Consider the following 24,869-nt stretch of genomic DNA (forward strand, 5'->3'; position numbering starts at 1 on the left):
ATGCAAGTAACATGAAACACTAAAAAAAAAAAAAAAAAAAAAAGACCTTGAGCAAAAAAAGCCAGGCACAAAAATGTGCAGATTGCATGTTTTCATATAAAGTTTTGGAACTTACAAAAGTAACCGATAACGATAAAAATCCGGTCATTAATCTTCTGTCTGCCTGAGACAGAAGACAGTATGTGAACTAACCACAAAGGTGCACAAGGGAAGTTTCCAAGGCAATATAACTGTAAATGTAAATCTTTATTGCTGCTTCAATTATGCAGTGCACACATTTATCAAAACACAAATTGCACACTTAAAATTGTTTTTTGTAAATTACTTCCATAGAGTTGATCAAAATATGTTACAATGATCAAACGCTCTTTAGGACAGATTTGGACTGAGGTTGTGTAATCACCTCTTACTCATCCCTTGTAACCCAGAGGAAAGGTGGAAGTAAAATTCCCAGGAGAAAGAAGTAACCAAGAAACAGAGAAAATGACAATGGGTGAGTTTGATGGAAGAAAATGTAAAAACAAAGAAAGAAACAACGTGGCTGAATAAATGAATTAAAGAATGGGGAAAGCTTTGGGGGCATGTAGGGCACGAACCCCTGAGCCACAAAATCTGTAGCCCTGGTGTCAATAATGAGAGGGGTCTAGGGTGGCTGGTGAATATAATTTTCAAATAAATTTAGGTAGTTAAATATCAAATCCTTGTACCTACTCACAAGAGGATCTCTGATTTAGCTACTTTCCTTCCTTTTTAAACTCAAATGTTTGACATCTATTTGTCCTATGCATCCTGAAAATACACTGTTAATATAAAAATGAATGACATTTCACTACCTTAAAGTAGCTCATGTTCCAGTGGGGATAATTAAAACATAACAAGAGCAAAGACAGATATGCGCATGACGTTTGCATATGCATGTGTTTTATGCACTGTAGAAAGGCATCTTACTTAATATGGAGAATGCAAAGGTTTCTGAAGGCTTCCCAGATAAGTCAGAGAAAGGATGTTAGGAAAAAAAGATAGGGCATTCCAGCTGTAAAATTAGCATAAAGTAAAGCACAGAATACCAGATTTGGGATATACACAGATTATAAGGAGGAGATTAGAACAGACCAGATTTTGGAGGGCTTCCAATATTACATCAAGCACCTAGCATAGCTGTTTTTGTTTTTTTCCTGTTTGCTTTTTGACAGATCCTGTAGAGCTAGGGTGATCATTCAGCCAGGTTTTCCTGGCACAATAATGATTTATAATTATCATCTAGTGTTAAATATTAATAGTAGTCCCTTCACTTGCAAAATTGTCACAGTTTAGATAGAGGTGAGTGTCTTTTAAATAATTTTAAATAGAGTATTATCAGGGCTAAATTTCTGTTTCAGGTACAATATTCTAAGTTGTGGTGTGAAGGATGCATTTGAGAAAACAGGACACTAGAAGTCCATTAATGAACATGATACGATAGTCCAGTAAAGAGAGGGCAAGAGACTAAACCATGCAGTGCAAACGCAGTTTGTGAGAAAGGAGCCACTTTAGGAGATATTTAGGACATAGGTAGAATAAATGTGTAAAATATTAGAAAGAAGAATCAGTAAACATGCTTAGATAAATATTTGCAGCAAGACTAAAGGAAACATAGGGGAAATCCGAGAGGGAAGAGAAAAAAGAAAATTTAGAGCACAAACAAGCAGAGCAGTTATGTTTAGGGAGAGTGAGCAAAAGCATTGAAGGCAAGGCAGGTATAACATCACAGAGGATGGAAAGAGGCAGAAAGTTTAGAAAACTGAGCAAAGCATGGCTGAGTTTTGATGTAAGAAAGGGCAGGGTAAACTAAGGAGTGGTAGACAATGACCCATATCCTGAAAGTTTCCATGGACCACTTACTGGAGCTCAACTTCTCCTGGGGCAAATGGGGAATCAGCAGAAATTTATAACTTAGGCAATAAAATTATCAGATTAGTATTTTCCATTCCCGACAGTTCCTTGGCATAATGAAGTCAGTATTTTGGGGAAATGTACTCAAGACGACTGTTGGAGGAGAAGCCTGTCTCCTAACACCATTTTATCAAGGATGTTTTTAATCTAAAGAACAGATCTGGTCCTTTTAAGTGTGATGTGTAATTTTATATCTCATCACATAAACACAATCTAACTGCCGAATCAACACGCAAGAAATTCAGTTCTTAAGACCTTTAAGTCAAAAGCTGGGGAATATCAAGATTTTCAGGTCTTAAAAAATAAAAGAGTAGTGAAGTGTTCAAAGAAATAGGTTCAAATATATGTTTGCATTGGATCCTGACCAATTTGGGAACGTGGGGAGATACAGGAAGATCCTGTGACACAAAGATTTTGTCCCAGGTGGAAACTGTCAGTTGTCTTTTTACCCAGAAGGTGTCAATATGGCCAAGAATAGAGCGTGGTGAGGAAGACATGCTAGTGAAGTTAATAGCCAACCCCCTTCTTCCTAAGAAAGAGCTAGATAATTCCAATGAGTTTATCATTCCTAACTTGAAAATGTGATTTTACTTTACTGGTTACATCAGAATCTATATTATCAAAGTACATCCCAACCTTTTACAGAGGTAGGTGGCCAAATCAGACAGGAAACTCTTATAAACAACAAAAGGGATATATTTGTTGTTTTAGAAGATAAGAGCTTTCTGCCTTTGGTTTTCTCATTACACATCTACCCAGTTCAGCAGCTACCATAAACACTGTACAAATAATGTTCACATGGGCTGGCAGGCATGCATTTGGTCTTCAGAGAACAGAATAACCAGGAAGGTCCCAACCAGTTTGCTCTCCTCTGACATTTAATAATTTGAATATTCCATCATCCAAAGCAAACTTTTATTGCATCATTTGTGGTTGCAGGAAGTCTGGAAGGCATTGCGCATTCTCCTACATAGAGTCAGGGGTAGAAAAAGGATTTAGAATTTTCTTTCTTCTTAAAACAGAGAACACAGGTAACCTAAAAGCAAGAATGAACTTAATATTTAGAATCCTAATAGGGAATATGAAGTGATTTTTTTTAAAGAAAAATAAGAATGTTAAGCTATTGGATTTACTGTGCAAGGTCACATACCAGTCACTGACAAAGCAGATACACATTATTTTTGCCTTTCCACATTCAATCCAATTTTAAGACAGATTGAAACTGAGTCAAGTCACATTCAGCATTTCAAGGAATAAGGCTTCCATCATGTCTCAGGAAAGGTAATTTCAGCCTAATAGATTTCATTAGACTGTGAATTTTAGGTTGAAGGCATTTCTAAAAGCACTGCTATGGACTCAAATACAACACGGTTAAAAATGTCCCCTGGTAACCTGTCCTTACTTAGTGCGGTCTCGTTATTTCTAGTGATTCTCCTTTGTCCAGCCCTAAAGTACTGTGCTCTTGCTTGATGTTTACATCATTGCAATGACTTGAATTTGTTTAGTAAAATCTACAGGAGGATAAGACCTTTCTTACTATGTTAGCATATTTAACCTCTGGGGAATGTCTGCTTTCACGTAATTATGCACAGATTTCATATTTATACAAATATTTTGTGTCTGCAGGGGGTGTAAAATGGATCTCCCTCATGAATATTCAACACTGCCGTTTCTTCTAGTAAGACACAAACATCTTTCTTTGTGGATACTAAACACTCAGCTGTCTATCTATTTCCCCCTTCATGCTTTGTTTGCATAAACCTGGTGAGATCCAGGGACTGTCAAAGCAGACATTTATTTTCCCAGGTACCACAATATTCTGATACCTTCATCCAAATAATTCAATAGCATTTTTTCAGATTCAGATTTCCAGTGTCATATGGGTTTCCCTCTCTCACTCACTCTCTCTCTCCATACACACACACACACACATACACACACCCCAGATGCACAAAATATGATAAATTGTAACCACTTGGCTTTGAATTGTGGTGGAAAGGAGCTGTTAAGGACAGAGTGTCTGTATGACAGTCTCTTTGTGGCATGAGTTCTTCTAAGACGATATTCTGCGAGCTCAGATTTCAAAATCTAATAGTGAAGAAAAAGGCAAGTGAATGATTTCTGGGAAGAGACTTGGAAATTTTCTTTAAAGTGAGCAGTTTCCCTTATATAATAACATTGTCCACATAAAAAATTGTCATCCATTCATTTATACATTCAATAGATGTTTTGAGCACCCAGTACGCCAGGAACTGTTGTAGGCTCTAAAAATACAGGTGAAAGCAAAACAAAAGATAAAGTCCCTGTTATGATGGAACTTACATGCTGGAAGAGGGGAGGCAGAATATAAATAATAAATGAATAAATAAACAAGTGAATGGAAAAATGAATGAATGAGTATAGTAAGCAGTGGTGAGCACTCTAAAGGTGAAAATATGGTAATTTTAGGAAACTATTAATATGACCTGTTAATATACTTATTACAGATGTGTGTAGTATTTTATAGATTACATGTGCATTATTTTATTATTACAACAATAGCATAAAATTTAATAGGGTTCTGTCACTTCAAAGATTAGAGAAAAGAAAAGACTAACAGAATAAATCATTTGCCTAATATCACACAGCTACTGTGTCATAGAATTGTGAGTTCCATCTATGGGGACTGATTCCAGCTTCAAGTGTTTCCCACCACGTGGACCATGATCTCAGGTGCTTCCACTGTTTACCCATTTCACTGCGATTCTCAAAAATGACCTGGAGAAGGTCAAGATACAATTAAAAGATAAAAGCATGGTTGGAATGTCTCTGGACTAAACATTAACATACAAGAGGGTTTTAACCACAGCAAGAAAATTACAGCCAGCTAAATGAAGACTGTTTAGGGTAAAACAGGAAACAAACCTCAGAGGGGGGGAAATCATAGTGTCTTCCCTATAGCAGAGAGAGGGGGAGGCATCCCCTCCCTTCTCCACCAACTCCAGATGAACACATCACAACTGTGGGAAAGTGGGTACTTGGGTGAGAGGTAGAACATGTAACACCAAGAAATTAGAGGAACCCTGAGTTTCAGGCCTCCTTCTAGACTATTCCTGGGAAGGGCCTCCCATTCTGTTTTCATCATCTAAGTTGGACTAAAGATTGTACATTTTCCTTGTGGTTTGTGTGTGTGTGTGTGCGCGCGTGTGTGTGTGCTGGATATTTCCTTCTGGGGGAAGGGAGTGTGAGGGATATTACTCCAAAGAGGTGAAGAGGGACTCATCGAGGTGCATCAAACTATCAGAAAGGGTGAGTACAAAGAAAGGTCCTGGAAATGCTCTCCGCACTGTCTGGAGAAACTTGACTCTGTAGGACCTATGCTTTTGCAACTCTCTTGCTGCCGTGGGAATGCTTTCACAGATTTCTTTGGGCTCATTGCTCCCTACAGTGTGCCAGTTAAACGGGGTTCATGGGCTTTATGTGGAAATGAATGACTGTCTTTCCCTAAGGCCCTGATCTCCCCAAGTGGCAGAGAGGGGGTGATATGTATAAATGTTGATAGGGGTTTCCTCCTTCTGCATGCCCTATAAACCAAGAGAATATCACATTGGCAAACAACAACACGGAGATAATCTAGAGGAAGCTTGGAGATCAAATGATCGATTCTAACCCACCGGTTGTGGTCCCAGCTGTGATTGAGGCCCCCAGACTTTCCGCATCCACTTAGAAGCTCTTGTTGGGGAGGTGGTCATACCTACAGAGACAGTGTCCTATTACTTCTTCCCTGATAGTAACAGTGAACGTTGCCTCCTGACTCAGAGCTCTTTTTTTCTTCCTGACAGAAATGACTTTATTTAAATAACCACCTTGAAAAACACAGCGCTTTCTCTAGCAATTTTCTGAGAGAGGGGAATTCTTAGATTTCTTAATTTCAGCATATTTTTTATCCATTCTCATGAAAAACTCCTTAAAGTTACAAATAGCTTTAAAATAATTCCCCCACAAGGTCTTTGTAGATATTTAAATCCTTTCAAATCTGAAACCACCCTGAAAAAGCATACAGAGAAAAATGGACTAGATGGCTCTCTGAAATAAGGTTTTCCATCTCTGCAAGCAAAGATTTTTATGAGAACAATGAAAAACCTTCAGAGCTGTGATTAAAAAAAAAAAAGAGAGATGTTGAATCTGTCAGTCTAGCTTTAGTCAGCTTTTAAGACACCCGGAGAGGGACAAATACAACAGGAACACAAACCATCAGACCGAAGGGCTTGGGGATAAAATATTAGTGCTCTTTGGTGGATGTCATGAGGTTTTTTTAAATTTAAATTTGATCAGCATCCATTTGACACTCTGTCGTCTCAAATATTGTGTATTTTTGAGTGAAATCTTGAAATTCACAGAAGAGTGAGCTGGAAATTAGCATTCTGGGAAGTCAGTTAGATGATCTAGATTGACAAACTTGATTTGCGTGAACCTTTAACAATTTAAATTTTAAACAGACATTGGAAAGAATTCCAGGGGTACAATAAAAGCTAACTGTCTCAGCCACCCTGTCCTCCGCCCTTATATTTGACCATTAAAATACAAAAAGTCAATTAGCACTCTAGTCAAGGACTAACCCATTCTCTTGAATTAAGTGTGTACTTATTTGAAATCAACAGTGAAAACACTCAGCCATCAAAAAAAAAAACCTTCGGGAAACACACATTACACATCAGATTCATTCTGGAAGCTATCGGCAGGAGCTTCCTGCCAAGGAGTCCAGCCATTTGGACATTTTAAAAGGTTTTTTGCTGCCATGACCTTGAAACCAAGGAATCTGATTGCATGTGACTATGACAGAAATAAAACACTTAGGCTGCAGAAACCCGAGCTGAATAGAGGATGATAGCCTAGAAGGCCTCCCAGGCTGAAACAAAGTGTGAGTGGAACAACCAGAGCCATTGCCAGTTAAGGAACCAAAACAAGAAAGCAATTTTTCAAAAAGAGAGAAGACTTTTTTCCCCAGTCACTCTGCTGATCTCTAGCATCAGTGGGGCGGTATCTCAGTCTGTTCAAGCTGCTATAACAAAATACCACAGACCCCCAGACTGAGCAGCTTATAAACATACCTTTCTCACAGTGCTGGAGACGGGTAAGTCCAGGATCCTGGTTCCAGCAAGGTCACGTGAGGGTCTCTTCTGCGCTGCAGGCTTCTCGTGATGCCCTCACGGGCAGAAGGGGGCTAGGGAGCCTCTGGAGCCTTTCACAAGGCACTAACCCATTCGTGAGGGTCCCACCTTCATGACTTAAGCACCTCTCAAAAGCCACACTTACTAAAATAGCAGCTTTAGGGATTAGGGTTTTAACATATGGGATTTGGGGGCAACATAAACATTCAGACCACAGCAGGAGGAATGGCTGGCTGTCAAAGGTGGAGGTGGGAAAGAAGGCTTCTGGTCTGCCACTCTTTAAAACACTTCAAAGACAGAGCCAGTGAGAATGTGCTATAGGGGATCCCACGAGCTCCTCGTTTCATGAGGACTGCATTCGAATGGGGCAGTGCTGAGGAGCTGGGTGGGCTGCACTGTATCTTTAATTCTCCAGTAGCTGTGTCGCCTTAAGGAGATTAATTGCATGTTTCTGAATCTACGTCTCCTTGCCTGTACCATGGTGGTAAATATCCACCTCAGAGGAATATCAAAGCATCTGTGGTAGAGGCCACTATTTTCCTTAGTCACAGAAGGCTTGGTTAGACATATCCATGGCCAGGAGAAAGGCTGTGCCTGTGACAAATTTTTGTCCAGTAATGTGCAAATAGAATGTCATGTGCAATTTCTGAGAGCTCTTCTTACAAGACACCAGTATATGTACTGTCTATATTTTCTTATTCACCCCTCCATCCATTTTGCCACTTGGCCTGTGGATAATAGAATCTTGATCTCTTAATATGAAGACTGCCACCTAGGGAAGGTAAGGTGGAGATCCGGAAGAAATCTATGTCCCTGAAGACTCTGTGGAACAGAAATATACTAGCTGAATATTTGTTTCTACAAAATTCACATGTTGAAACTTAATCCCCAGTGTCATAGTATTTGGAAGCTAGGGTGTTTAGGTCATGAGGGTAGAGCTTTCAACAATGAGATCTTCAACTTTTACTCAAAGAAATCCCAGAGAGCTCCCACTTCCCTTCTACCACGTGCTGACATAGGGAAGAGCCATCCATGAACGAGGAAGCGGTAACTAACCAGACACCAGATCTTCTGGAGCCTTGATCTTGGACTTCTCTGCCTCCAGGACCATAAGAAATGAACTTGTTGTTTATAAGCCACCCAATATATGGTATTCCATTATAACACCCAAATGGACTAAGACACTAGCCTTAAGCTCTATATATCTGTTTTCCATTTATGTACAAGAGAAAAATAACTGTCTTGTTTGCATCACTATAATTTGTGTTTTCCATCAATTGCAAGCAATACCAATTTTAAACAATGTAAAGTGACGTTAGAGTAAATGATAGGAAAAATTCCTAATGGTGATGTGGATTTACTGCTTTTTGCCACTTTGAGCAAATCCATGCATGAGAGTCAGGAACTCCGACTTGAGCTAGCTGGTCTGCAAAAAAAAAGAGGTGGAATCATATGCAGTTTCTGCATTTGGCCTAAATTCTGAGTTAACTGAGAGTCTGTTAATTTGGATCCTCATGACATTCAAAAGGTCAACTTCTTTACTATCCAAAACTGAAACAGTTTAAGCAGAATGCCTTGAAGAAGTACTCTGAACAGAAGATTAAACTGTGTTGTGGCCCAAAGATTTTCAAGCATTTTCTGTTAAGAATTCTTTACCAGACAACATAAGCCATCCAAATTATAAAGATCAGATTAAGGAAATTGCCTCACCAATAATGCAGCTTATTACTGCAGATGACATGGTAGTCATTAGCACTGTTCACCTCATGTGCGCATAGTAGGCTTGTCCTTCTCCATTCTTTGTGAAGTTAGGTATGGCCTTATGACTTAGTTTGTCCAGTGAGATGCGACTGGAATTAATGTATGTCATTTCTGACAGAATCATTAAAACCAGCCAGTGGCTCAGTATATTTCCTTCCTTTTCCCCTGATAACCCTGGACGCATGTGTTATAAATCAACTCCGCCGGCTCAGGTCCCTGAGTGACTACACTGATAAGAGCTCCCTGCCAAACCTGAGATTTTAGGGCTGTCTGTTCCTGTCTTACGCTGACTAATACAGGCATCGTCAAGAGCAATGACATGAAGTTGCGGGGGAACGGGTAAAGCTTAGATACCAATACATCAAAGACCAAAGTCATTTAGTTTGAAAACTATGTACAGGCATGGCCTGGCTATAGTTAACATGAAACATAAACTGGAAGCCTACTGTGTTTTTCAAGGAAACTGCAAGCTTGGCCTTCAAAAAAATCTGTACATGTTGCATTCTCAATGTCATCCCTGGGCCCTCTAACCTGCACAAGCAGGAATTGGGATTTGCAAGCTGTGTAGATCTAAGAGACAGAATGTCTAATGCCCACCCCAGGTGTAGTCAGGAAGGGTGATGCACAATGAAGGGCTCCCAAAAAGATAGGGCCACGGACCACAAGGTCCCTTCCAGAAAGCAGAAGGAGGGTCTTCCAGACCGGCTTAGGAATCAACTCCCAGAAAAAGGAACAGCTGCTGTGATGGCCTACTGACCTGCTGACTGCAACGTCTGACATTCCTCCTCTTTTCTGAATGGAACTTTCTACGCTTGTACTTCTGACCCTGTTCCACCGTGGCATATTATGAGTGTGGGAGGCAGATACTGCTTTTACTGGTTTCCAGAGCACTAAGAGCCGTATCTAAATAATCTCAAAAAGGTTATATATCAGAGATGCCAGACTTTGAGACAGATGAGTGGTAAGATCAAAGTGAGGGTTTCTTTCTTTTGGGAAGATGATGAGCAGGAAGAAGGATTTTTAAGGCTATTTAGGGGCCAGTGGGATGAATTGTGTCACAGACTCCAACTTATCCCACAATTACAATAAGTTTTCTTCTATTGAAATAATTTTTTTTTTAGCTAAGCTTACATATACACCTAGAATGGAGACTTAAAGACTACAGGATATATTTTAGCTTCCCTTTCAGCTATGGTAAGATTCCAGACAATGGAATATAAGTGGAATTTTCATGCATCAGTATCTGAGACCTTTCATTAAAAGACAGCTGGTACTACTCTTTCCCACCTTCTTTTTTGTCCCTTTCTGTATCAGTGTGCTTGGATAAGGACACCGTGAACTTGAACCATGAAGTTAGAGAGCAAATCCTAGGGGTGATACAGTGATAACTTAAGGAGACTAGCTCTGAATGTTGTGGACCAGAGCCATCCTACTGGCCCTGGACTACTTACCTCCAGGCTTCATAAATGTGAGAGAGAAAAATCAGTTCTACTCATTTAAACTAATATTCTTCAGGGTTTTCAATCAGTTAGACCTAACCTTTTTCTAACATTTAATGACATTTGATTATAGATGTCACTGCTGTAGAAGTTGTTCAATGCATGTGTCGAGTATATAATGAAGGAAAAATGTGTTGTAACTTGGATGTCTCAGACTCATCTTCTCTAGAAGTAAAGATACCTCATTAACATGATTACTCAAATTCCTACCAAATTCTGCATACTCACCTGCTTGGCTTTAACACTCTTTAACTCCCCCTTTACACACAAACACCTCAAAGTCTCCTCCACATGAATTCAACAACTCCTTAGGGTTGGGAAAATCTCTCATGAGCTCAGGACCAAGTTTGCTTTCCATCTAATGTCATCCCTTAAGAGGTCCAGTAAATGTCTACTCTCGGAGCCCTTTCAGGACACCATTGTCCTAAATATCACTCTCCTCTAGCTTCTTTACCTCTCATTAGTTAACCTCTATTTCATGGCAGCTCAGAAGGAGTCTGTTGTAATGTGGTGTGTTCTAACATTTAAAATTAACTCTGGCATCAAAAATTTCACTGGGCTGGTTAAACGGGCAAAGAAGACTTTACTCAAGACTATTGCAATAGGGGGTTAAGACTGAGTTCAATTTCAGTGAAACAAAAGTCAGGAAGGTTCTTAAGCACTGCGGTGAGCTAGTGGGAAAGTCCTGGAGGACACCAGTGAGGAGGCTGGTCTATGTGATTAGGCCATCTGCAGTAGCTAAGTTAGGTTCCTACCCTCCAGCAGAAATTGGGAGATAGGGACACTATTTTCTTCATAATTACATTTCAAGGGATGGCACCCACATCCCTGAGAAAGACACCCCATGGTTGTGAAACTGGTAAGAGGCTAAGGGAAGATTTATATCTCAAATGGGGCAAAGAAAAAAATTTTTTTACAATTACATGTTTTCTAAAGTAGATGGTCTAAGAAAAGTTAAGTTAGCGATGTAGAGTCAGGAAGAAACCTGGTTAAGCTGAGGGGAATGTTAAGTCCCTTCAGTCACTAGATTGGTTAGAAGAATCCATACAACTACTTACACTAAAAACTGTCAATGTATTTAGCCAAGGATACCTAAGCTTAGTGAAGGTAAGTAATCACACATAGTAGGAACAGAGCTGCACATTGCATAGGAGTTACTCTTAAATCCTCAGATCCTTTTGGGTGGGGTGAGGGAGAGAAGGGGGCTGGGGGAGAGAAGACAAGTGGCACATTTAATGATGACACTATTCCTACGGTTAAGATTTTATCAAATCTAAGATGAACTTTGTGCTATATGCTAGAGCCCATTTTAAAGATAACAGCTACATATAAATGCACCCAAATGTTCACAGCAGCACTACTTATAATAGCCAAGATGTGGAAGCAACCTAAATGTCCACTGACAAATGAATGGATAAAGTAGAGTGGAATATACATACAATGGAATATTACTCAGCCATAAAAAGAATGAAATAACACCATTTGCAGCAACATAGGTGGACTTAAGCATTATCATAATAAGTGAAGTCAGAAAGAGAAAGACAAATACTATATGATATCACTTATATGTGGAATCTAAAGTAGGATACAAATGAACTTATTTACAAAACAGAAACAGACTCAGACATAGAAAACAAACTTATGGATACCAAAGAGAAAAGGTGGTTGGGGAGGGATAAATTAGGAGTTTGGGATTAGTAGATACAAACTACCATATATAAAATAGATTAAACAATGTCCTATTGTACAGCACAGGGAACTACATTCAAAACCCTATAATAAACCATAATGGAAAATAATATAAGAATATATATATATATATATAAATATATGTATATGTATGTGTGTGTGTATAATAAAACTGAATCACTTTGCTTCACATCATTAACACAACATTGTAAATCAGCTATAACAACAAATTTAAAAATAAAAAAAATCAAAGTAACAGCTACATTATTATTTAGGAAGAGTTTATACATGCAATTTATGCCTCAGGAAGAGCTATTTATAGACATTTAGAACCATTAGGCTCCTAAGCCAAACACAGTATCCACAATATTATATACCCTACACCCCATGAAGGAATGAGCACTGTCAGGGTCCAGCCGTCACAGAATTGCTGACTCCAGATTTCAATCATACTAGAAATTCCTTCCTAAACATGTCCTTACATCTTACTTGCTTTGTTCTTTTGACATCCCACCAAAATAAATAATTCTCCTTTTAACTCTAGGAGAACAAAGCAAAACTCCCAATACTGTATCAGTCCTGGAAGTAAACACCTGGAGATGGGAGGGGAACCCCCTACTTTGCTCCCAGCCCCTAAGTACAATCCAGCTGAACTCCTCCACTAAGATATGTGTAAAAATTGCAGACTATCTGTGGTTTACATACAAGCATTTATTTGTTGATTCTGCCTTTGTGGACTGGCTAGAGTTTTGCTGATTCAGTCTGAGCTTGATTCCAGGATGTGGGTTCAGTTCAGGTCAGCTCCACAGGTATTTCTCGTGCCACTAAAATGAAAGACTAACCACAGCATTTCTTTTCATGGCGAGAGGCAAGAACACGAGGGGACAAACTCAAACTTACAGGTGTATTACAAGCCTCAATTCAACTCATTTTCTAACATTCCCATCAAGAAAGTCACACAGCTAAGGCCAACATCAAGAGGAAGGGCAAGTATACTCTTTCCACAGGGGTCGGGAAAAGGGATGAATATTTCTTAACAAAAATACAAATTCAATAGAAGCCAAGGACCCTGCATTATCTTCAAGGAGATAAATTAAAGTCCAGTAAAAGATGTGCTGAGATTCCTCAAATTCTACAGAGTTCCAATCTGTTCCAATCTTTCATCCTACCCTACATGGAGAAGTCACCCGATCCAAAGGCAATGAGACCCCTGAGAGTTTAAGGATTTGCTTATTATGAATGTGAAAGACTCAGAAATTTCTTCCCTCCAGAGACCAAAAGACAGGCCAAGGGCATTGTTTATGCTTTCCATGTCTGAGGGTTGCCTGACGGGGAAAAATAACACTGAAGATCATACAGGAAGAATTAACCACCCACCACTACTGAACACAGACCAATAGTCTGGATTAGATTAACTTTTTTTTATTGCTACAGCTTAGATTTTCTCACAAATGCCAATGAAGTAACTGCAGCAGGCTGGAAGACAATTGTTGGCACAGTGTAGGTAAACTCCCTTATTTACGACGTGGTAAACAGAAACTAGATTTGCAGATTTGCAGACTCAATACTTGATGAATTGAAAGCAAAGTGCTTTGCTACTGGTTCTCTTCAGCCCACTTTTCCGGCAAACCTCTCCTGTCACCTCATTTATTTACTGTGAGAATTCCAGCAAATGTGATCTCTCTTCTGTTCATTTACTCATGCTCTTTGAATTGATGCGTCAGCTGTGTTTCTGTGCCTGCTCTTCCTTTTAGTTCAAATCAAACTGTTTACTTCTTAAAAGCCAGAAAGCCACAGAGAGCTAGGCAACCATTTCTAAGCATCTAGAGAACTGTGTGCTTTTTGTGCTGTAAAATTTGGGCAAGGAAGTTTAATAAGAACTAAAGGACTTTCAACTCAAAAAATCCTATTCAGTAAAACCCCACTCTTATGTTTCCTTTTGAACTATAAGCAATAACACTCAGCCACATTCACTCTAATTGCAGTGAGGTCTTTAGTTACAAGAGCTCAAACTACCCAAAATTTGGTTAATTGAAATTTAGGCTAAAGTTAAACAATATATGCAAGTGGCAAGGTCAGAAGTTTGTACTAAACTTTTTCAAAAACCATTGGGAGCCTTAAGGTTAACACAAGATTAAAATCTTATTTTAGCCTCTGGATCTGTTAAGCAAGAGTTTTAGTGATTCAGCTTTATACAAATGTCATTAACAGTTTATATATATATAAATACATTCCCAACAGTACGCATTGGCAACATTTTTTCAAATATCCTGAAGTTTGGATACATCTCCAACAATAATTTCTTCTAGTTACTATGTATTTAATACATAACTTTCTCCAAAGGTTCATTGATGAGGAGTATGCCCTTCATGATGTTAAGGGATATCTGCCTACTTCCTAACTGAATCAAATGCAGAAATGTACAACACAAACAATGGTTCCTATTCTCCCAGCGTATAGGATTGGAAAAATATACATATTATAGTTAGATTATTTACCCCAAAATGAGAAGTTACATATATATCTGTATATATGTGCACATGTCTGTATCTCCCATATACTATTTCCAAGTTAATACTCTACACCCCATAACTGCTCTCCAGGGCAGCGGTAATCAAAGTGTGTTCTCCCAAACTCCATCTGTTCTCCTAAACGGTGAAGTTCATCAAAAGGTTAAGTGCCTCCTATTTCCTCGTGTCCCATCTGTTGTTCCAGCCACTGCCCAAGGACCAGCTTCCTACAGGCATTCTAGAGGTACTTCCCACCCACAAGATATAACTCCCACTTTCTTTGATTTCAGGAATTGGGAAATCCTGCCAAGCACCTGCCACACATACGTGAGCAGCCTAGGAGTACAGGTAAGTCAGTGCCTTTGGAACTACTGTTGACTAGTGAGGATGGAACCATTGGAAAAGTGGTTTTGTTTCCCAGGTAGACAGTTCTGGAATGCATTTCATAAGACTCCTTAGGAGGTTCCGCAGAGTCTGACACCAATCACCCACAGCAGTGATCAGCTCCAGAACATCCCTGTATTGTCTTCCCTTTTTTACTGTCTCAGTCCTTGTTCCCTAAGATGACTTCCTAAATGAACTCCCTGCATGGAAGCCTGTGTCTCAGGCTCTGGTCTCAGAAGAGCAACAGGCTGAGAAGTAAGCCTTTGGTAAGCAAGCCAAATATTGAAGGAGACCGAACGACCATCACCGCACTGCACTTGTCTAGGCAGCAACAAACCCTCCATGGTTAGAGAGTTTTCAAATACTGAGATAAAGCAAAACTAGCCTTTCTTGAGTCTTTTTAATTCAATTCAATTATCACTATTCTAATTTTTTAATTCTGTAACAGATATTCTGTAGCAATTTGGTAATATTTTATTCGGAATCAAAGGTTTTTCTAGGAAAGTACACCTGTAACATGACTCAGAATGTTAAGAGGATAGAACCCTGGCTTCCATTTACCCCTCTTCTAACAGGAACCCCATTTGGGAATTTGGGGGTGATGTGCTCAGCTCCAGGACCTCATTTCTGTCTTCCATGCAGCTAAGTGGGGCCGTATGGCCAATTCTAGCAAGTTCTGGCAAATGAGATGAAAGTGGAAGTGTGTGGGACCTTCCCAGCATCACCCTGAAAGGGAAGGAAATACAGGCTTCTCGGACTTGTCTGCCTTTCCTCTTGATGCTTGCCTGGAAAATGACTCTGGACACCTAGTGAACATAAGCAATTCAAACTATGAGGTGCCTTTGAGAAAGGAAGGCAAAGTAACAAATGCAGGAGAAGTCTGAAGAACTCTGGGTCCCTGATGGCCGTGGAATTGCCATGCTAGCTCTGAACTGCCTTCTGTTATGTAAGAAAGGAGAAACAGTCTATCTCTTTTAAGTCATCATTATTTGTGGTTTAATCTGTCACATGTAGCCAAAAATAATCCTAACTTATAAAACCTGGTATATAGAAATTATAGGCAAGTGTTTATTAAAGTTGTGGTTCTCACTAAGGGGTATATTGTCCCAAGGGACATTTGGAAATGTCCGGATACCTTTAGTTGTCACAACTGGAGTATTGCTACTGGCATCCAGTAGGCAGAGCCTACTAATGACACTAACCATCCTATAATGGACATAACAGTCTTCACGACGAATTATCTGGCCTAAAACGTCAACAGTTCTAAAGTTGAGAAATACTACAAAAATTAAGCCAATTTACCCCCTCCTCTCAATACAGACTGATTAGTCCATGCAAGAAGCTGCCCAAGTAGTCTTGAAATAAACCCATTTTGTTCATCTTTTCAGCCTGATTTGAAGTGGAAAAAAAAATAAACACCATGTAACAGGGTTTAAGGTTTTCAATGCCATAAAGAGCATATTTCCCTGACTTTCTGTTTTAACTTTAGAGGGATCTCAGTGACAGAGCAAAGTGAGAATTTGATTTTAGGGCAGCTGGATGAATAGATATAACCCAATTCCACCCACTTCATTGTTTTCTATCTATAGCTGAAGACATTTGCCACCGTGGGAGGTGATGTAACACGTACTCAATTATTCTCCCTGCACTTCATTTAGACTTAAAGATATTTTCTGTTCACTTTCCTATTAAAAAAAATAATAAAAGATGTTCATCATAGAACATTTAGAAATCATTATTATTGAGCAAAGGGAAGAAAATTACAACCATTCATAATCCCAACAGACCCAGAAAAACTATTAACTTGGCAATGTATAGACTTCTAGATCTTTTCATGCACACATATTAGTACATTAATGAGACCGTATCACCCTGTTCTTTATAACCAACACTTTCTCCACACTTAGAAGTATATCACACTTTTATATCAATAATTAGCCATCTTTCAAAAGCCCTGAGCCCATCCCCCACCTTTTAGAAGGAAAAAAAAGATTGTCACATCTTCAAATATGAGAGTTATACACAGATTTGTTCTGTGTCAAGGATGCCTTCCTAAAACCATGGGGAGTTTTCCTCACATATTAGCAAGCAAGGCCATTGTACCCATATTGCTTGTAGCATCTCCTATTTCCTTGGAAATTATACAGTCTAGCTATTTTTCTCCCTCTAACACACACTCACAAACACATGTGCATAAACACATTATCTTTAGATAAATATAAAACATAAATTTTTTTTCTATGTTTCCCAGTGAAGGCTGTGAGAAGACATACCTTAAAATATATGAGCAAAGCTCCAACCAGTGAAATAACCTCCCACTTTACCACTAATTTAAAGAGTAAACATAAAGCCGTTAACAGAGACAGCTTAGGAGAGGAGCTCCCTAGCCTGGAAAAAACTGGAGGTTAGAGATGTAATTGGCATTTAGCACACAGAAGTGCTTCTGAAAGAAGAGAAAATCGTAAGGTTCAAAATCTGTAATTCTGTGAACTAACATCATGTTCCAAAATATTTTGCAGGAACTCACCAGGGGATGATTACTGCAGTGAGAGAACTTCAGCTGTTCCGAGCAAGGCTCAACGAGCAACCCAGGTTTGTGGGCTACACCTTTGTGTTCAGACAGTAAGTAGAGAGGATTTAGGTGGGCTCCCTGAGTTTTCCCGGGTATGTTTTTTTTAGTGAAGAAAGAAATGGACTTACTCAAGCTTGAGTCCGGCCTACTAGCAAAGACTTAAAATCAATATTGAATTATTTTGGGGTTTTTTCCTTATTTTGAAATATATTCACATCTATTTCCCTAAATGCCTGTGACTGTGGAACAAGCACTGGCTTGTGAACCACGGTTTCACTTTCTGACGTGAATAAGGCCACAACCTTCTCTAGAATAGGGTCTGTTCTCTATCAGAGCAATGCTCTCTGTCTATTCATCCTGAATGCAGAGGCATGGGTTAATACATAAAAATTACAGTGCAAGACACATTAAAAGTCGTTAACTGAACAAAACCAATTTGCTTTTTGACACAGAGAAAAGGTTGTGCTTCAACAGAAAACCATGCATCATCGCTAACATCCATTTCAAAGTCGCCTCATTCTGTGGCAGCTATCTTACAACTCTAAGTTGTAGACAACTGATATCAGTGGAAAATTATTATGTATAAACATGAAAATGAATCCTGTTTGGTTGAAGGACAACCTTTCCCTACCCCCAGAGAAAAAACAGTTTGACACTTGGGCTGGAAAGTGTTAACTCAGCAGGCCTGAGTTGCCCAAACCCTGCACTTTTCAAAGACCTGCCTTTAGGACTGACTCTTGGTCAGTTCCACAGTGATAAAGCCTCCAAGCCCTTAGAATATTCTTCCTGATAAGAAATGTTCTGTGTGCTTTTTTTTTTTTCTTTGCCACTCTGAGCTAGAGAACTTTATCTTAGCAATGTGATTTATGATGAAAGCATTTTTTTGCTCTGGGGGGATAGCCTTGAGTCTGAGTAGCTGAGGTCAGTCATGTGAGCGCAACATGTTTACATGACCAACCTCCCAATAAAGCCCATGGACACCAACAGTCAGGTGTGCTCCACTTTACAGACATTGCCACATCATTACTGGAAGATTTAACAATTCTTTTTTTTTTTTTTTTTTTGGTGGAAGGAGGTAATTAGGGTTATTTATTTAGTTTTAGAGCAGGTACCTGGGATTGAACCCAGGACCTCATGAATGTTAAGCATGTGCTCTACCGCTTGAGCTGTATACCACCCCCCACCCCCCCATTACTGGAAGATTTAAATGCATCCCTGGGCAACTCCACTGAGGGGAGACACCAGAAAGCGTATGCCTGGTTTCTCCTGGACTTCACCTTATGTGCTTTTTACCTTTGCTGACTTTAAAATGTGTCCTTTTAATGTAATAATAATAATGAGGTAGAGTCCTGTGTGCCTTCTACCAAATCACTGAGCCCGAGGGTGGCCTTGGGGATCCCTAACCTACCTCCAATTGCATGTTCCTTAATATTCCATATCTACGTCTGTTCTTTGGATTTTCCTTTGAGCCAGCTATAACATCATCCTGATTCCCTCATTAAATAAACTCTTTAAAATGTGTTTATTTTAAATCAATAAATCATGATTTTTATCTTTAAAAAAAATTTAGTAGAGCAAAATTTCGTTAAGTACTGGGAGCCTCTCCTAGAGTGAATACACAAAGATCTCCCTCCATCTCACAACTTGGCAACTTTTTTGCATGATAACCAAAGCAAGTCTGAGACTAAGTTCCTCTGTGGAGTTTAGTGGAAACAAGGGAGAGTTACACCATGACTTCAATAGCTAAGCTCTCCTCACTAGCAGGCTCATGAGAGGCTCTCACGAAGCAGACTCAATAAGACTCTAGTGGAAGACTCAGTCTTTAGCAAGCCTGGGTAACAAGGTTCTCCAGGAAATATATGGTCACAGGACCCCCAAAGTCACACCTGTACTTCACGGTCAAGTCTGCTCAATTCTTACACCCCATTCATGCAGTTGCCATGGGGAATATATATACAAGCAACCACTCATGTTTAACACTTCATTGCACTGATGGAAAGTTATTTCTAATACTCCGTATGCTAATAATAAACAACCTCTCTTGTGTAAACCTTCCTACAGGAGTGCTAAGTTACCACCTTCAAAGGTGTTGATTTCTGATTGAGGTGCTTCATGTAATATGCTGTTTAACCACTTCTGAAGTGTGGATTCCTGAATAAGGTACTGTGAACATCAACTTACCCTAGAGCGTAAATTAGAGTTAACTTGCATACACAAACATGTATCACACTGTTAATACTCAAATAGTCTTAAAATAAATTCCACACAAATAAAATAGCAGTGTTAGGAAGAACACAAACCCAAAACAATCACCATTGTCTTCCTTTATTTTCATTTTCCTTTAGGCATGGTTGGTTTTCCTGATTTCTTAAATAATCCTAATCAAAAATTCTTTTAGAGCATCTACTATATACAAATAGGATTGTGTTAGGTAATTGAGTGATATGAACATGATTAAGTCTTGGTCTCTTTAAGTAGAATAGGAAGAAAAACTTACCAAATTATCCTACCATGTAGTAGTGACTTTGTAAACACTATCTTTAAATATCATAATAACCTTGAGAGCTTGATATTATTATCACTATTGATAAGTGATAAAACTAGAGTCAGAAAGGTAACAAATTGCCACACACGGTGAAACTGAGATTGTAACCAGAATGCATGCCTCTGATACCCCGAGTTCTTTCTCCTAGAGCACAGTGTCCCCCCTCTTCCTCCCAAATTGACCTTGAGCTAATGAAAATACAGAAGCATCAGTTCCTAGGCAGTGTCATTTCATTATGAAGTGAAGATAACATTCAACGAGTGGTTTTGTATGACAGCCACTATGTTAACTACATATTCCCTATCTCATTGTCTCAAAATTTCCAGAAGCTTTGATAGATTAATGCACAAAGTTAGGAAGATAAGTTGCTTGATTAGGCAGGATAAAGTGAGGCTTGAACTTTTAACTTTCACGTATTTTCTGTATCCTGCTGTCCAGTTGATAATTACTGTCATTAGATATAAGGGTGGGTGGGGTAAGGAAGGTCAGATTACTGTGCTCTGGATTGGTCTAAATCAAATTCATAAAGAAGGTTATGTCTTGTTCGAGCATTAAATATTAAATATTGTATACACGGAAAAGGAGAAAGTATTAAAGCCTCAGAAATTATTAAAAAAACATTGATTAGCATGAATGGAGCTGGGGTATATGAAGGAAAAAATACATGCAAATTCATGTGGAAAATACTTATTCAACAAACAGTCACTGAGGAACACCCATTGTTACAAGTACTGGAGACTCAGCAGTGAATGGGATGGACAAAATACCAGCCCCTCGATGTGCTTACAATCTAGAAATGCCAATGCAAACAAGTGAGGAGAGGATGGACTGTTCAATGCATGTGCTGGAACAGGTAGCTGCAAATATGGGGTAAATATTAAATCAAATCCCCACCTCATATAAGATACATTTTAGGCAGATTAAGAATCTGAGTGATGGGGGGAAGGCATAGCTCAGTGGTAGAGTTCATGCCTAGCATGCATGAGGTCCTGGGTTCAATTCCCAGCACTGCCATTTAAATAAATAAATAAACCTGATTACCTTCATCCTGATTACCTTCATCTCCCTACCAAAAAAAAAAAAAAATTTTAAAAGGATCTAAATGATAAAATAAAACTTGAAAATTTAGAAAAAAAGTAACAGCTTAATATTCTATTACAGAATATTTTCATAGTATTAGATGAGGATATTTATGAAGCTATTCACATAAATCTCAAGATAAAAATATAGACAGAAAATTTATGAAAAATCTTGTGTATGATAAAATAGAAATAAAAGATATCACAATGCATCGCCATGTTAGCAGAGTAATCTCATGATCTGTGTCGGAAAAATTATATGAGCTATCAAAGATTCAAATTTTAAAGCCTCACAGGAGTTATGGGGTCCAAAAAAGAAAAAAAAATAAAAGTTCACATTGATTAGAAGGCCTTTTTCGTGAAGAAGAAAATGGTTACATATCTTAGAATCCCATTGTTTCAGACTTCGGTGCTACATCGATATCTACCTTGACCCCAGATATATTTTTTTTAAACGTGCTCAACCTGTGTAGGGATTGTCAATTTCTGTATGTAGAAAGAAGGGTTAGGAAATGGGAACAATCAGACCAAAACTCTTCAAGTTGGTGGGTGGGACATTGTCATTAAAAACGGGGCTCACTTCGGTTCAGCGCAGGGAAGGGAATCACACTGGTGCTCTGCTGCTCCTAAACCGCTGCCCAGATTCTCTGAGAGAAGGAACCTCAGTTTACCAGGACGATGTCTTTTTTCATCAGTGAACAGGCAGCTCCAATCGGAATGGCATTTATCGTTACTTAAGTACATACACATTTTAACTGTGGGAAGATGTAGAATTAAGTGAGTGAGTCAAAACCATAGTATTAATATGGAACCTGTGTATATTTTGTTACTTATGTACTTACCAAATTTTAAGAGATGTTGTCCTGTAAGTGATACGTCTGCTCCTCCAGTTTAAAATGCATAGTTGACTTAGATTTAGAGAACTTTAAATTGATAATCTACTAAGTTTTAAGTACATTTTTAGAACAAAAAATTTTAGATTCACCATATTATAAATGTAATCTGCTATATGCATTGGCAGTTTTTTAAATTTTTAAACTTTTAACTTTAGATTGTCATAAAGATAGCACAGAGAATTCCCATGACACTCACATCCAGTTTCCCCTATTGTTAACCTCTTACATTGATCTGGTACATTTGTCAAAGCAAATGAACCAGTACTGATACATTACTATTAACTAAAGTTCATAATTTACTGTTATTTCACTAGTTTGTACCCAATACCCTTTTTATGTTCCAGGATGCCATCCAGAGATTACACGTAGTTATGTCTCATTAAGCACCTCTAGACTGTGAGTGTTCCTCAGGGTTTTTTTTTTTTTTTTATTTTTAATTTTTTCTTGTTTTTGATGACTGTAACAGTTTTGAGCAGTACTGGTCAGGTATTTTGTGGCCTGTCCCTCAATTGGGATTTATCTGATGTTTGTCTCACAATTAGACCAAGAGTGTGGGTTTGGGGAAGAAGGCCACAGAAGTAAAGTGTCCTTCCCATCATGTCATACTGTCAAAATGACTCATCACAATTGATGTTAACCTTGACCTTCTGGCTGAGATAGTTTGATAGGTTTCTCCAATGTAAAGCAACTCTCTCCACGGGCACCTTCTCTCCACAGCCAAGTCCACCCGGGCCCCCTTTTCCAAATGGTACTCTCTGAAAGGAAGTCACGATGCACAGGCTACACTTAAGGACTGGGCAATTATGCTCCACCTCCTTGATAGGAAAATACCTACATAAATCATTTGGAATTTTTCTGCACAGATTTGTCTTTTCTCTCATTTGTACTTGATCATTTATATCAGTATGGAATCATTGATATTTATGTTATACCTCAGGTTTATAATCCAGTGCTACTTTATTTTATTGCAAAAATCGTTCCAGCTTTTAGGCATTGGGAGCTCTTTAAGTTAGATCCTGTGACCCTTTGATGGCCATTGGCTTGTGCACACATGTATGTATGTTTTAATAATCATGTCCTTATTCTCTGGTACTAGAAGAGTCCCCAAGCTCATTTCGTACATGCCATGCCTGGCCCTGGAATCAATCATTACTCTAAGTACCTATGAGTCGTCTTATCAGATAATGGTACTAGAAATGAAGATCTGGGCACTGACTGTGTTTATTGCTACTGGGGCATAAGAGTTATTTAAAGACTTAAAATGTTTGTTTCTTAATTCAAGCAACTGCTTAATAAACTAGTACTTAAAATTAAGTATGTTTAATTTATAAATACATTTCAAAATGTTTGAAAGAGTTTAACTTAGTTGTAAATAGGACTAAATATTCAAAAGCTCCATAGAAGTGATTGTTAAGAATTACTACACATAAAAATACTGATGAAATTTTTACAGTAACCTTAAAATCCCAGAAGGAACTCAATTTTTTAGCTTTTAGTTATAAAATTATCAGTTATAAAACCCCAAAATACTTCAAAACAGTCTTGTTTGTGTTAAAAAAAAAAACTGAGAAGCGCTTTAAAACACAATGCATGTAACTGACACAGTTCCTATCTGAAATAGTTCTAAAACTGCTGCAAAATTTTTTAAAAAAGAAAAAAAGACAAACACGCTGATAGAGGAATGAAGACTTGGGAAGTACAGATTACTCACAGAATGAGAAACCTAAATGCTCAACAAATATGTGAAAAGATGTTGACCTTCACTAGCATTTTAGTCTTCTATGGCTTTTAAAAATTAATATGAACTTAGTGGCTTAAAATAACATGTTTCTTACCTTACAGTTCAATAAAAGGAAGTCTGTCAAGGACGTCATTGGGTCAAGATCAAGGTGGCTGCAGGGTACATTTTCTTTTCCCTAGAATCTCTCCTTACCTTTTCCAAGTTTTAGAGGCCACCTGCTCCCTTGGCTGGTCTCCTTCCCCCATCTTCAAAGCCAGCAATGTTGGGACAAGCCCTCCTCAAGCTACCATCTCTCTGGTTCTCTTCTCCCACCTCCTTCTACTTTTAAGAATGCTTGTGATTAAACTGGATCCACCTGTATAATCCAGGCTCATCACATGCTCTCAGTGTCAGCTGGTAACAATAATTTCAACTGCCATCTTCATTCCTTTTTGCTACACAATTTAACATGTTCACAGGTTCTGCTGATTAGGACACGGATATCTGGGGAGGAGGTCCATATTCTTCTCACCAGTTAGTAATCATGGAAATTACATTAACACAAAGCTCAAGTATCCCCATAAACTGCCAAAGGAAGTGTAAATCAGTTTAACTGCCTTGAGTTGTCTTATTATTTGAAGATTCAATCATATCTTTAGAGATAAACTCAAGCTAGCGGTACAAGCTGTCTAGTATCATGTTCATGCTTTTGAATAGCAAAAAGGTTTAAAACAAGCTAATTTTCCAACAAGAAAAGACTGGGTAAATTGTGTTATCATATAGCACTATATTATGTAACAATTAAAATGCATAAAACAGATCTATGTGCACATATCAATATGGATACATGTCATAAACATAGTATAAATTAATAACACATGCAGAAAATTATGATTTATGTAATTTTAAATACACCAGCACATATATTTGTATAGTTTATGTGAAGCCTTTTAAGGAAAAGAACAGAAAATTACAAGTGAAAACTGATAACTTAGGTATACCAGTAAAAACTTTTTTAGATTGAAAAAAGAAATCACAACTAACTACTAAAGTCCCTTTTTCTCTAAGATCCTCATAAGTAATGTATCAGAAATGCTTTCTAATTGCCATCTGGCTTCTCCTCCTCCTCCAC

Source organism: Camelus bactrianus, chromosome 6, assembly GCF_048773025.1.
Source record: "Camelus bactrianus isolate YW-2024 breed Bactrian camel chromosome 6, ASM4877302v1, whole genome shotgun sequence".
NCBI classification, from domain to species: domain Eukaryota; kingdom Metazoa; phylum Chordata; class Mammalia; order Artiodactyla; family Camelidae; genus Camelus; species Camelus bactrianus.